Source organism: Chrysemys picta, chromosome 1, assembly GCF_011386835.1.
Source record: "Chrysemys picta bellii isolate R12L10 chromosome 1, ASM1138683v2, whole genome shotgun sequence".
NCBI classification, from domain to species: domain Eukaryota; kingdom Metazoa; phylum Chordata; order Testudines; family Emydidae; genus Chrysemys; species Chrysemys picta.
Window position 1 is genome coordinate 280,555,845 of NC_088791.1, and position 15,901 is coordinate 280,571,745.

Genomic DNA, 15,901 nt, shown 5'->3' on the forward strand with positions numbered 1-15,901 from the left:
CCAATCCGTAGATGTGTTATTATAGCCTAATTGTGTTATGTAATGTTGAGAAAAAACTATAAAAGAAAGCTTGTAATAAACAGGATTCGGATTCAGCTTGCAACCACATTGGTTGTGTGCTTTATCCGCTCCGCCTGGGACGCCACAGAGAAAGACTTGGGGTCTTCAGGCAAAAGGTAGTTTAAAATGGTAGGATTATCTAATCCTTCTGGGGGCATCTGGTGCTCTTGAGACCTAGATGAATATATTTTCCATTTAGCTTAGTAACTCTTTCTGATGGCTTGAATGACTACCAACATATCTGCTCTAGGTTCGATGCCCATCCAAATAATGGGCATGAAATGGAGGGATTGTTAAATGTAGGAATATCTGATCTTGTCCATGTTCTGTGTCAAGAGGTCTGGGAAGGATTGGATACTGAGGGGTGGGCAAGCTTACAGCTGGGGAAACAAAACTGAAGATAATCACTGCCCTGTCCTGCTGGATATTCATGAAAACTCAAGGTGAAAGAAGGCTGGGAGGTGGGGGGGACATATTGTTACATGTCTTATCCATGAGTTTAGGAGGATATTGCTCCTGATGTCCTGACCTTGATCTGCCATCGAAGCAGCATATCTTGCATTTCCTGTTTTCTTGTGACACGAACAGGGCCCAGGATGGAGATCCCTATTGTCTGAATATGCTGTTTCTCATGGAATCATGTAAATCCCATTCATGGTTGATGGAGACGTGCCTGCTGAGGCTGTTTGCTAGTGTATTGTGTTTTCCCAGGAGGTATACTGCTGATAGGGTGATCGAATATACCAGTTTCAGAGATTGACTGCCTCTGTGCAAAGGGAGGTTGATCTCATTCCTCTTGCTTGTTAATGTAGAATACTGTTGTCTGACATTACTTGGATGTGCTGGGATTGAATAAGCAGTAAGAATTGTTTGCTGGCCTCTCCAAAAGCTCTCAGTTCCAGGAAATGTATATGCATCCTGGACTCCCCAGGAGTCCATGTTCCTTGTGTTGATGTTCATTCAGTTGGATGCCCCATCCTATCAGCGATGCATCTGTGATCCAGATTTTCTGGGGTGGGGATGGAGAGAAGGGTATTCCCATGAACACAGCTCCCTTCTTTCCCACCAAGCTAGAAACTAGGGGAGATCATGAAATCTTGTCCATACTGTATCTGCTCTCAGCCCCCCACCAGAGCAGGTGGGGCTGGAAGTGGGATCTAGGGACCACATTTGCTCTAGGCCAAGGTATGCTGTTGCAAAGGGCTTTATAGCAAGGGTCTTTGGCACCTCCTGATGAGATTTTCCCCACTATGTTATGGAGTCTTGGAAGCACCCAGGAAATTCTTGATCCTCTGTTTAGGCTCACATCTCTCAGTGGAGGTGATATTAGTCCTTGCGCCATGTCAGATTCACTGAAGAGGAAAAAGTAGGCTCTAGTCCTAATGATGGTGCCATCAGTATTATAGATGCTGAAGTCCCCAGACTATAAGAAGGAATAGGGATTGACTTCTTCTCTCATAGCTTTCCTAGAGTGAAGGGGTCAGGATCTCTCTTTTAAGGATTCAGTCTAATAGGATCCAGAAGGATGATATCCACTGGAGTGCAGTGCAGTTATCCTCAGTCATTAGGGAGTGAAAACCCTTTTCCCTGTGCATCTTTATAGCTGGTGCAGAAAGGCCTTTGGAAGTTGATGCCTAGTTATGTGTGTACAATAATATTTATGGTTCATGTGGTTCTCGGTGCTTGTCTTTGGCTGGTACTGATAGTTTTTCCAGCTGTGGCTTGTATCTCTTCTTGTTTAATACCAACAATCCAGGTCCTGTCAACAGAGCTAGTGTCAAGGCACCTTTGCTCTTCAGAACCTGTGGATCGGTACTGTGACCCTTATGGACTCCTTAGCCTCCCAAGCATGAACAATCAGCTGACTCGGAAGGTGTCAGGGAAGAATTCTTTCTCGTAGAGGTGAATTTGGAGAAGGATTTTTCTCTAGTCTTCTGAGAAAACTTCCTATCCCAGTGGTGAGACTGAGAAGAGGAGTATGATGAAGTGGGATTTTTTTTGTAATATTTTTATGAAGCCTATGTGTGCCTCATTTTCCCCTATATGTTGCATTGTTACCTAGTGGGTGCAAAGTGACTATTTGCTATTGGTGCAGGCTAAGACACAGGTGTGAATTAGCTATGTAGGACTTGGGTCCCATATGAATGTAGCATCTGAAAAGACAATGATAAATCCAATTGCCTGCCAATTACACCTCTACCTCGATATAACACTGTCATCAGGAGCCAAAAAATCTTACCGCGTTATAGGTAAAACCAGGTTATATTGAACTTGCTTTGATCCGACGGAGCGCTCAGCCCCGCCCCCCGGAGCGCTGCTTTACCGCCTTATATCCAAATTCGTGTTATATCGGGTCGCGTTATATCAGGGCAGAGGTATACCTAGCAAACAATCTCCATAGATTGCCTCAACTCTCTGCAGCAAGTGCAGTTGTATTTCCCAGCTGGAGAACAAAGGACTGAGGGATGTTTTGTTCAACATCTTCATTAATGATCTGGATAATGGGATGGTTTGCACCCTCAGCAAGTTTGCAGATTGACACTAAGCTAGGGGGAGAGGTAGATACACTGTAGGGTAGGGATAGAGTCCAGAGTGACCTAGAGAAATTGGAGGATTGAGCTAAAAGAAATCTGATGAGGTTCAACAAGGACAAGTGCAGAGTCCTGCACTTAGGACGGAAGAATCACATGCACTGCTACAGGCTGGGGACCAACTGGCTAAGCGGCAGTTCTGCAGAAAAGGACCTGGGGGTTACAGTGGCCGAGAAGCTGGATATGATTCAACAGTGTGCCCTTGTTGCCAAGAAGGCTAGCGGCATATTGGGCTGCATTAGTAGGAGCATTGCCAGCAGATCGAGGGAAGTGATTATTCCCCTCTATTTCGCACTGGTATTGCATCCAGTTTTGTTAGGGATATGGAAAGGATATGGACAAATTGGAGAGAGTCCAGCAGAGGGCTACGAAAGTGATTAGGGGGCTGGGGCACATGACTTATAAGGAGAGGCTGAGGGAACTGGGCTTATTTAGTCTGCAGAAGAGAAGAGTGAGGGGGGATTTGATAGCAGCCTTCACTACCTGAAGGGGGGTTCCAAGGAGGATGGAGTTAGGCTGTTGTCAGTGGTGGCAGATGATAGAACAAGGAGCAATGGTCTCAAGTTGCAGTGTGGGAAGTCTAGGTTGGATATTAGGAAAAAACTAATTTCACAGGAGGGTGGTGAAGCACTGGAATGGGTTACCTAGGGAAGATGGTGGAATCTCCATCCTTAGAGGTTTTTAAGGCTTGGCTTGACAAAGCCCTGGTTGGCATGATTTATATGGGGTTGGTCCTGCTTTGAGAAGGGGGTTGGAATAGATGACCTCCTGAGGTCTCTTCCAACCCTAATCTTCTATGATTCTATGTGAGGTAAGGGTTAAGTGTGGGCTGAGGGAACCATGAAGGAGCATCTGGGACTCTGACTAAGGAGGTCAGATGGACAGAGAGAGATGGAGCTTGAACAATGGGGTTCACTACAGCATGGGTGGGCTGTGAGCTAACCAGAATGGACTATGCTTTAACCTTCATTTCTCCATGCTGACGTAAGGACTTTCTATGCTGTGTTACACTTGACTAATAAACTCTTCAGTTTCAGCAATGCTGTGTAAGTGTCCATGCAAATGCTTGTGGAGGTATGTTGTTCCCTGGAGAATGTACAAGTCTCCTTCAGGAGTTTGCCTCAGATGCCCACGCTGAAAGTAGATGACAGTATGAAGCAGCAATGCTGAAGACCCAAAGGAACAGTCTAAGAAGGCCATGAAGAAGTGGGGCTTTCCCTTGAGGAAGAGTGAGACACCTAAGGGGTCTGGTACACTAGAGGGGTCCCTTCTAGAGACTGTTCCAAAGCTGGGGCCATAGCACCGATCCTGTGCATCCATGACAAGGAGTCCTTGGCTATAGCCTTGCTCACCCCATATCAGGAGTTATGTTGCAAGGGAGCACACTTCTCAATACTACTGTGCAGTGTATGGGGGGGGGGAGGGGGGATTTGTATGGACCATTGATGCCGCATTGCACGCTACTTCAGATGTTCTTTATGTCTACAATCTGGTGCTTGCTAGGTTCAGTTGGGAAAGGGGAGACAGATCCTGCACTTGATGAAGTTATGTGCTTCTCTGAGGAAGTATAGGTACCTTCTGGTTGTTGGTTGTTGCTGACCAGGAAGGACCTAGGGAGGAGATACAGTTTTTGAAGCCTGAAATCTGGTAGGGGACCTGGAAGAGGCTTGTGAAATGTAGCTAACTAAACTAGACTAAATTAAACTAACTAAACTAGTCTCTATACTATATTTCAACTTCTAATCTGTAAATATTGTAAAAATATTTAGAGATTAGAAGTTGAAGTTTCAGTTCCATGGACACTGAAAAGATTCTGTCACAGACTGTGTAGCTGAAAAAAGGAACTGGAGAGGTGGTCAGTCCACACTGCCTCTCACATCCTAGGTTCTGAGAAGGAGGGAAGGAAGAGTGCAGGAGTGGAATAGCAAAAATCTTTTGGTATCACATGTATGAATCACATGCACACCTGCAGTGGAATGCACACAGGGACCAGCACTTGAAGAAGACTAGGTATTTTAGTTCAAAGATCTTGCTGTACTTTCCAAAGTTACTTAACAATTATTACTCTCATTTTACAAATTGGGAAGAGGTATAGTTAGGTTGAGAGACTTGCATAAGCTCGCATAAGGAGATAGTGGCAAAGTCAGGAATGAAACACAGAACCTGACTGGAACACAAAAGTTCCTTTACACCATTTTATTGTAAGGGGATGTTAAGTGGGTGTAAATAATTGCAAATGAGAATCAGGTTCGGAACACTAGACAAAACTCCTTCTACTTAGATGCAACATTCTTTACATAAATAACTGGGTTGTGACACATAAATTATCTCAGTATAATGCACAAAATAATAAAAGAGCACTAGGAAATCTGATGGTATAAATACGTACAATATAACTTAATAACCTTTCTCAGTTTCTATGATGTTGTATTTGTACCAACATTTTTAAATCAATAATTTTCTAGCACACAACACTAATATTTTTAAAGGCAAAGCATTTTTTTTCCCTATTTTTCCTAATTTACCTTGTGGAACAAATCAGTAATTATATATGCATAAGTGTCTACAAGAAAAACAAAGAAGATATTTTTAACCATGTTTTTGCTACACACATAGCATGTTGCATAGAGAACAGAAATGATCAAATATGGTGTCCCCTATAATCATTTGCCAAATTGGCATAGTGGATCTTCCCCCTCACTTGGAGGGAGCCTTTAGTTTTGGGCAGGCCTAATCCTGCCCATCCCTGTACCCTCAATAGGTACACCATATACTAAAGTCCTCAGAAAAAGGTGAAATGTGATGTTAAAAAATACTATAATCCAAAACAGACCAATCATAAAAAAAGAATCATGCTTCAACATTCTAACCTTTATAATGTCAAAGGAAACCCCTTAGTAAATCCTTTTTTCCATATCCTATACAAACTTTTTTTTCCTTAAACTGAGCCATTTTTTAACCCAGCTTACTCATAGCTCTATGTGAGATCTACAAAATAAGCCAAGTTTGAACAAAATTTGTTCAGTTGTGTTTGAATTATGCATGTGCAAAATTTGAGATCAGAATACGATGGAAACTCATATGCAAAACTCAAAGATGGCTGAATGCATTTTACTGAAACTTTCAAAAAATAAATGTGTGGAATAGACCAAAAATAAAAGTTTGACCAAAAGGAATTTATTTGAAAATTTAGAAACAACTAAAAATGAAATTTACAATGGAAGTTGTATTTCAATCTACATTATTTGTATAGTGATAGTGCTGAGAGGCCCATATCAGGTCTTAGGGTCTCATTGCACTTGGTCTCCCAGTCCAAAGATATTACAATTTCCATATATGTTGAGTCACAATATGTGGATATAATAAGTAGACGGGAGCACAAGGCAACACTAAGAGGACAATGATTATTGCATTAAGCAACAATCAAATTGTAAAGTATATTGAGCTAAAGTTCCTATGATGGGGCTCTGCCACCAAAGTGCAGATTTCTCTGTGGTGGAGTGTGGCAGCTATTATAATAGCACCAGCACACAGAAATTTAGGAGAGGAATATATGAGAGTTTAATTGTAAGTGACAGTATCTATGACCTTAGAACATATAAAACAACGCATGTTAGGGTTTGTATGCCTGGTCTTGTAGTTGCGGTGCTGGGTTATCACTTAATTAAAGCTGAATTCAATTCCTAGATCTCCACAGATGTAGTGACCTGGGGTGAGTCACTTTGGTGTAGAAAAAGATAATTCCCTTTTGCAGAGGATTTGGATAGTTTGTAATCTTTTTTTTCCCTCTCAATTTGGAATGAAAACCAAAAATTTAGAAATTCTCCATGAATTTGCTCCATGGCTCTGGAGCAGTCTTCCTAGAAGGCTACCAAGGAGCAGGGCAGGAGCCCTGGTGGGAAGCCAGGCAGGAGCCCAACAGAAACCTGCCTTTCTGGGTTTTGTCAGAAATTAATTGAAATTGAACTATCTCTGCAAAATGCTCTTGACAACTTGGAAAACTTATTTTGGTGGAATTTTTCTGCCCAGCTCTACTTAGCCCCCAATTCATAACCATTCACAAGCATAATTACATGCTCAAGTCCTGATGAAGTCAATGAATCTGTATCTTAGTTCTCTGCCTGAAAGCAGAAATTAATTAATGTAAATGAGGTGCTGAGATACTCTGGTGACCACATAAAATCTAGACAGACTCAGTGCACATAGGGGAACCTGCATTCTTGGATGCAAGCTTGGGATGTGCCCAGGGGAAAGTTCCACCATGAAAGTGTTTCCATAGGGTCAGGTCTATTTGACCATCAGTGGGGGGAAAGTCCCAGAAAATGGTCCTCACACAGAAATAATGTTATCCTACCATCTGAGAAGGGGAGAGTGTAACAGGGTCCCCGGGGTGCAACTTGGACTGTGGGACTGCTAAGCCCAAAAACCTGGGCTGCCTCTCACACTGTGATACTAATGTCAAGCTACACATCTCTGACAGGCACTGCACTTATACAGCTATCCACAGGCAGGGACACACCCAACTTAGTTACAAGAATGATCTCCCAGCAACTCATGAACCATCAATAGAGAGGCTCCAATCAATTCCACTCTCTACCCCCATGCCCCCTCAGCTCTTCAGCCTTGCATCCCAGAAATATACTGTCTTGCACTGCTCAAGGTTCCCTTGGACAGTGCAAACTCATCAATAAGTTCACCACTTCTTCACAGGAAAGTGGACATGCACCAGCCTTTGGAACCTCAGCTGAGATTCCTTTAGCACTTCAACCAAAACCACACTGTTTTGGGTAAAATGTAAAACAGGTTTATTAACTACAGAATGATAGATGTTAAGTGATTGTAAGTAGCAGGCACAGAAATCAAAACTGATTACCTAAGAAATAAAATAATTTTGCAGTCCAAATTCTAACTTAAACAGACTAAGCAAGATTTGGATCAAGCAGTGTTTCACCCTAACAGATGGTACAAGCAGCTTACAGTTCCTCAGTATACAGACTGGACCACTTTCCGGCCTGGGACCAGTCTTTCCCAATTCAAAGTCTTTGTCTTCCAGACGTAATTCCAGGTGTTGAGATGGAGTGGAGGGAGAGAAAGAGACCAAGTGACGATGCCACGTTCCCTCTTTTATACTTTCTTCAAGCTGGTAGAAAGATCCTTGCTGTGACGTGGCTTAGTCTGCCCTCATATTGTACATGCTTTCTCCGAGAGGTCTCTGGGATAGTGGATTGGGTGTTGATGATCCATTAACACCAGTCTGGCCAGTGATGGGAACTCCTTTGTTGTAACTGAAAGGCTGGTTGTGGGCATTCCCAACCTCACAACATATTTCAGTAACATATATAGAAATATTTCATAACTTCACATACACTGATAGTATGTATAAACCAAAAGAATATTAATGGTCATCAGATTAAGACTTTTAAAATGATATTTCACAAGGCATACTTTGTACAAAACATCATAATTATATTATAGTGGTGACTATGGGGATTCCAGGGCGCTACTTTGAGGTACAGAGTGTCAAGAGGGGCCACTACCAGACTGGATTCACTGATTACACAGGACAACTTAAAAAGAAGAAAGTTGGAGTGAGGTCAAATGTTCAGCAAAAGGAGTGGTGGAGGCAGGTAGAGTAGGATTGTCAGAGAAACTCTGCTAGATTTCTTCCTCCCTCAAAAAAAATAAAATAAAATAAAGGCAGAACCCACCTTCACTTATTGCTGACTAAGTCATCAGTAAATAGTATCACTTCTCCACCTATGAATATGGTTCCGGTGGCAGCCTTTGTCCATGGACTTCTTTGATGGGATGACTCCTGCAGAAGCCATACTACCCAGGGGCCAGTGGGGCTGGGAAGCATTGAGGAGACAAAGAGCCTCTATCTGGAAATCACTTGTCTCAGCGGGATTTTCTGAGATCTCTGAATTTCTTCTTCAGCCCTAGCCAAATGACTGGGGATCACAGAAACCCCACAGAGTTAAAACTTGAATTTCTCACTCCCTTTCGAAGGGGGAAATGTGATTCTATATAATTAATCTCTAAGTGCTGCTATATTCAAAGTAGGCTAAAGTTGACAAAGAGTTCAGGGATAAAAGGGTTAAAGGATTTCATTTTCTTAAAGTGTCAGCATGTTCTGTATTTTCCTCTTTCTATAGAATAAAGCAGTGCTTCTGTAGATTGAGTCAAAATTTTATTTGAACATTCAGCAAAGTAAATTATTACTTTGGATAAGGCTTTGTGGTGATAAGATGTCGGCTAATATACTTGATTAGAATTGAGTCAGCAAATAGTTCTACTTTCTCATTTGCAGGGCCTAACTATATAGAAATAGCTATAAAAATGCATGAAATCTGCAGCAGAAATCTGGCAAATTTTGTGAAAATGTCTTGCATTACGTTATGTAGTATCCCACCTTGCCTCATGGTTTGATGCAGCATAATCTCATATAATGAAAGTAAAAACATGTTTTAAAATTAACATTTTGCCCCATGAATAGTAGAAACACTCTCCATTTCTGCTGCCCTTCTCAAACCAAAAAAAACAGTAGAGCTTAAAATGTGCATAAATCTACATGTGCTTCTATTGGCTATACTTGCAACTGCTAAGGGATAGCGTATTTTCGGGTAAAGACTGAGGCCTATGAAGTAGATTCACAAGGGGACTTAGGTGTTGCAATGCTGAGCTAATCTAACTTTTAGGCACCTTGCCACATAATGGAATTCACAGCCTTGAGTTAGGTACCTGGGCTTCCTACACAATGCATTGGGAGAGTGAGGTGGTTAAGGGTATGTCTGCAAAGCGTTTTGGTGCAAGCCTCCAAGCCTGGGTTGAGAGAGATGGCCTAACAGGGCTTATTCTAATGCTTTAAAAATAGTTGTATAGACAGCACTTTGAAGATGGGGTTTGGGCTTGAACTCTAAAGCCTACCCCAGGCTTTATAGCACAGGCTCCAGCCTGAGCCACAACTTCAAAGCGCTCGCTATACAGCTATTTTTTAGAGTATGAATGCAAACACCACTAATCCAAGTTGGTCAACCCAGGCTGAGAGACTCGTTACAAAATTCTGTATAGACATACCTTAAGAATGGGATTCATAGAAGCCAGTAAGATGACTGCCTATGCTCTCCAGTAGGAAATGTCAGGGAGGGAGTTATATATCTAAGTCCAGGCCACAGGGAGGCACCTCAGCGATATAATACTCACCTCCCTCCAGTGAGGTTTCTCAGTCCACCCACAGTAGCCTATGTCAAGTCATACTCATTTGCATTCTGGCACCAAAAATACTACCAACACCAGAATGCCTTCTGGATCAGATGAGATAGGAAGGGAAACATGCCAAGCAGCTCAATAGTGTCAGATTTAGGCAGAAATTTGGGTACCTTGGGAAGTTTACCTGTGGAATTGTAGGCACCTACAGGCTTAGACAGCAGCTGAACAGGGTTTTTGAGGATCTACGTGGTGCCTAAATGTTGGACTTAGGTACCTAAGTTCATTTGTGGATCTAGATTTTTATCTTTAGCTGGGTCTCAGGACCCAGATCTCTAGACTAGCCCCTCTGTACTGTACTTGACATTACAGGAAAAGGAGTGGGGATGAAAGGGAAGTTAAAAAAGTATCATAATGGAAGATGTAATCTGCCAGGGCATTTAAAACTTACAGTGAAAAGGCGGCATGAGTCCCCACAACTACATGTCCCATAAGGCATCACAACAGCCTTTCTTAATATAAATGTTTTGGTTTTCAGTTCAAATTTTTCATTTTTTCACCGAAAAATCAGTTTTCCAAAGAAAACAAATGTCACATACATTTTCGTCTCTGTTCCTCCATTTTCATTGAAATTTTCCACAAGAAAATTCCATTTTCCTATAATTTTCCTATACAAATCGTTGATTGGCACAATTGAGCCCTAATTGTGAGTGAGGACTCTTGGCACTCCTGGAATGGAAAAAATAACTAATGATGGCGATTTACAAGTTATTTCAAAGTCTTCAGGTTCAATAATTCTGTGATGAGCAACAACATGAAGCAATATAAGACCATTGCTTATGTTCATAAATATCAATAACATGAAGCACAATAAGACCGTTGCTTATGTTCATAAATATTTTAAATCAAAACTCAGAAAAAATCTTCAAAATATCTTTTATGTAACCACAGTAATGTACCATGCCTTTATTTAAAGAACTACAATCCACAAGTGTTTCACATAACTATTGTGTTGAGTTGTGTGTTGGACACATACTGAGATAATACCTGTAATGGTGTCTACATCATCTTTTTTTTTATATTAATGTTTTTCTTCATGATCACAATAATGACTATGTTTATTCATGCACTTTGTCTCTTAAACATGCCTGAAAATATAACCTATCTCGCTGACAGTCCCTTATAATCTCTGCACAGAAGTGTTGTGAGTTTCCTGACAATTGATGTTAAGTTGTAGTACACCTTTTTGTGAATTTTTAATGATTTTGTTTATTGATTCTCTTTTTTGTACTCCTTGATCTTTTGAATTTCTTATCTTTTCTCAGTCCTTGCACATCTTTCTGATCTTTTCAGTGTTTTTATGATAATACTTTTGTTCATCTCTGTTTTTTTCTTACTTTACACCCACTGTGGTTCCTAATGTGTTCTTTGATGCCTTCTACCTTTGTTTGTGGAGCTCCTTCTTGATTGAAAGGGCTTCTCTCCCTCTCTTCATTATTCAGGTCTGCAATGAAGTGACAACTGAAAACAAAAGGAGCCTTTCAAAAACCCATGCTTCTGATTGCAAATATGTTTTCTTCTCTACTGGAGACACACAAAATAGTATTAAAAACCTGAGTGAATACAATAAAATATTTTATTTTAAATTAAATTGTTTCCAAAATGTGGGGATTTGTCATGAAGACTCTGAGTTCTGGAACAAGGTCTGTACATCCACGTTGAGGATATAGGTGGTCTAGCAACCTGCATAGAACGTGGAGGGGGAGGAACACAGGTTGCAAGAGAGAAAAGTTAATTGAAGGCACTAGGAAGTCAGTCTGTTTGGACATGGCTTGAAGGCTAGCTGCAGTTGCAGCATCTCTATAAATAGTCGTCTTACTAAATAGCCACTTTATAGTTAGAAACATAGAATCCTCCCGTGTTATTACCTGGAATCCTAGTTTACTGTGGTAAACCCCTCCCCCCCACACAGTTTCTGATTACAAAATATAAAAATCTGCATTTTTCCATGATTTCTCAGCATGCAGTTTATGAAACATCACCATGGCAGTGGTCAGTCTAGTAAAACTCACAGAAAGGAAGAGTGTAATTAACAGGCAAACAAAACAGCATCCAAAACCCAGAACAAAGAGGCAGTATGGAGGGCCGTAAGCATGGAAATAAGAGTTGAGTCTCTATACAGAGTCAACCATGAGGGATCGTCTACTGAAGCCCAATGATGGAATGAGTGTTAGGACCCAGAAACAGTTATAACGCCATGCTAAGTATGCAGTTCACCACAACAAAGCAGCCAAGGACCTGAAGTCAGGTGAGTGGGTATAATTATTTTAGCTGCTAAATGCTGAGGTACACCAAACCTCTAAAGTACCAGTAGCATGCCAGGTGAACCATAATTTGGAGACAAGTGTTGAAGGCACTTCAGCTGCTAGGCCCTTCAGGTATTAGCCCTGGTTTGCCCCAATCAGCTGTCAGACACATGACTAAAGTGAGAAGGTGTTTTACTAGGGCTGGCATGAAAGGGAAGGGTTGCAGGTACCCTAGGTACAGTGTCTTAAACAGTTACAACTCAAAGTGGAACTATAATAGTTTTTATTTGTGCTTCTGGGGACAGTCCAGTCAAGTTTAAGGCTTTCCATGCCTGATACCTGGGGTGCCCTCTCCAGTCCCGGCTTTATTCAAAGCGAATAGAATCTTGCAGGTTTTCAAGATAGGATCAGGTAGTGATTAGGATTAAGCCCCTTTTCCACTAGCTCCATGTCCTGCTTCCCCATAAATCTCACACAGACATGGACCCAGCTGCAGTATCTGACAGCCAAAGCCTGTTCCATACACAGCTCCCTGGCTTCTGCTGCAGCCTGCTGTGATGATTTGGAAATAGGTCTGTATAGTTTATGAACTGTAAACTCTATGTATCTGTGTCAGTCTGCAAATTCCATTAGGACTGTACAGCTTTTTGCTTTTTCTATTGTCCGTTACCCTTCTGCTGAAGTCCCAACATGTAGAGATAAAGGGCTGAAAATAGAGAATAGTTGACCTTAAGTACCCAATTGTTGGAAATCTAGTCACTTTAGACAAAAGACTGGTCCTTGCCTGGAAGGACTGCTTTAGAGTAGTGTGTGTGTGTGAACTGCTTCACAACTGCTCCCTGTCCCTGATAGAGTTAAACTGGTAAACCAGAGACTTCATACCTTTTGAGTGGAGTTCTGGGAAAAGGGTGTGTTTAAGAACAAATGAGTCTGAAAGGGTGTGCCCAGAGGTGTAGGCAGCTGGACAGGACAGGAGGTTCCAATTCTCAGTTTGTGCCAGATGATGGACATCAGGATTGGAGCAGTGACTGGAGTCCATTCAGTCACCAAGGACTTTAAAACACTTGGGGATCTAGGGACATAGAAGCTTGGATCCCCCTCACAGCAGTCCTAGTGGGTTGCCAGCAGAGGACACTAGGATCTATGACATCTGCTCTGTTCACAGTTCTTGGGGGTTTCTCTCTTCATCTGGTTTCCCTGCTGCTCCTGGCTTCCATGATGCTGCTGCTTCCCCAGATGATCCCTCCTTGGGATAGGATCTTTCTCTCCTCCTACCTGGCCTGGGAAAAGGGATGTTTGGGGGAGGGGGGAAGGTTGATAAGTATGGTAGGCCCCTGATTAGCAGGTTCATCACACTGGTCTGGGTTGAAGCATCAAATACACAAAACACTGAGCTGCAGTGGGACACAAGTCATATGAGGTGGCTACAGATGCAGGATAGCAGTGGAGATGAAACTGCAGACAGCTGCAGAGTAGCAACAGAAAGCCGGGACAGCTGGACAGACAGGGCTAAGGCCAGATCAGGAGGCCTTAGGAAGAGCCTTAGATGGCCTGGTATAGAAGAGTCAGAAGAAACAAGATATATGAGTTACATAGAGGATCAACAGGACACCATCAATGAAATGAAAGCAAGAATAAGGTAGAAGCAAGTCTTCCATTGTCACAAGGATGGCTGGCCCCTCAAGGGGAGATGGTCTCTAGTCCACTTGTGACAAGCTTTAACTTCCTTTCCCTAGTGGGGAAATTGGGTCATGTGACTCAATCAGACCTCTGATAAGGGAGATGCCTGGGTAGAGAGCAGCTGTAGGAAGTGACAGAATCCAGCAGTAGTCCCTCGGGAGGGGAGCTTGAGTAGGAAAGCTGAGCAGGACAGAAGCCTGGGAAGTTGCAGCGGTCCCGAGACAGAGGGCCCTAGGGATATCTGCAGAGAGTGGTAAGGCTCCTGTAGGGATTCTGAGAAATCAGGGGAGGGGCTAGCCTGCGGATTTTCTGACCTAAAGTTCTGGGGCTGAGGCTGAAAATAGCTGAGGGATAAGAGATCAGCAAAGGAACCAATCTGATCACTTTTCTGAGCCAGGAAGAGGCCTGGGAAGAACTCCAGCTAAAATGGCCGGGGTGGCTGTTTTAGTAAAAGAACAGGCAGGGACTGAAGGAAACCCCAGGTGTGACAGAAGGTGCTGGAAGTGGGGTAGGAGGTGTGTTGTTGGACTATGGTTTGGGACTTTTATATAATGTGTGCAACATGTGCGTTAAATAAACTGCGTTTTGGGCTTTCAAGGAAAATTTGCACTATGTGAGATAACAAGCTTTTCCTGAGATATGGGGTAATACTGGACCCAATAAAACAGGAATCGGCAACCTTTGACATGCGGCCCATCGGGGAAATCTGCTGGCGGGTTGGGCCATTTTTTTTACCTGACGTGTCCACAGGTTCAGCCAACCGCAGCTCCCACTGGCCGCAGTTCGCTGTTCCAGGCCAATGGGGCCTGCGGGAAGCGGCGGCCAGTGCATCCCTCAGCCTGCGCTGCTTTCTGCAGCCCCCATTGGCCTGGAGCAGCGAACTGCGACCAGAGGGAGCCGCGATCGGCCAAACGTGTGGACGCGGCAGGTAAACAAACCGGCCGGGCCCGCGAGGGTGCCAAAGGTTGCCAATCCCTGTAACTATTTAACATTTATATCAATCCCTCTGGGACCCCACTAGAAATACATCTGCTCAATGATGATTCTCTGTTTACAGTTACAGTTGAGACCTATCACTTAGTCAGTTTTTAATCCATTTAATGTGTGGCATGCTAATTTTGCACTCAGTGACTGCAGAGGCTCAGTAAAAGTGAAACTAAAGAAAAATGCAGATTTCATCCACTGGAATGGTAAGCAGATAATAGATTTCTTAGTTCAGGATCTGAAACTAAACATCAGGGGAAAACATGGTTAGATTCAAATAGAAAAAACTTGGAAAAAATGGTTTCAAGTGGAGCAAAACATTTTGAATCTATCCAAAATTATTTTTGTTTTTCAACTAATTTCAAATCAATCAAAATATTTTGGTCAACTCAAAATTAACTTTTTCGGGTTTTTCATTTTGATTCGGCCATTTAAGGTGAGTGGAAAGGCGTTAAATTGGCCAAATTTGAAATTAAAAAATATTTTGCTTCTTTTGACATTTTTTTTCAATCAAAACTATTGATTAACTTTGTCCGAAATTTGGCAAATAATTCCAGGTCCCCAAAAATGCATTTAAAAAAAAATTGTTGAAAAAAATTCCTCCCAGCTCTAGCTGGGAGTAAACTATTAATTTAAAAGATAAGGCTTAAAAATGTCTAGCTTTTTGGGGACAATGCACTTGTTTGGTAGCTCAATAGAGGACTTCCCCACATATACTGAGAAATTGGAACAATATAAAATGGGTATTGGAATAACTGATGACAGAAAGGTGGCAGTTTTATTGAATCTGACAGGCTTAAAATCTGTAATCTGCTGAGTAGTCCAACAGCTCCTATTAAATTAGCCAAAGTAATAGTGTGTATGTATATAAGTAGCCCTTGCATGTTGTATATATTTAATAAACATGTCTATTTGGACATGTGATTCCTTTATATCATTACTGTTGTACAAAGAGCGAAAGACACAACATGTTTTTAACAGAACAAATAAATACAGGTCTGACAACATATTAAGGAATTTAAGGCCAATGTTCAGATCATTTTTCTGAGTAAAAAAATGGTAGATTTTCGAAAA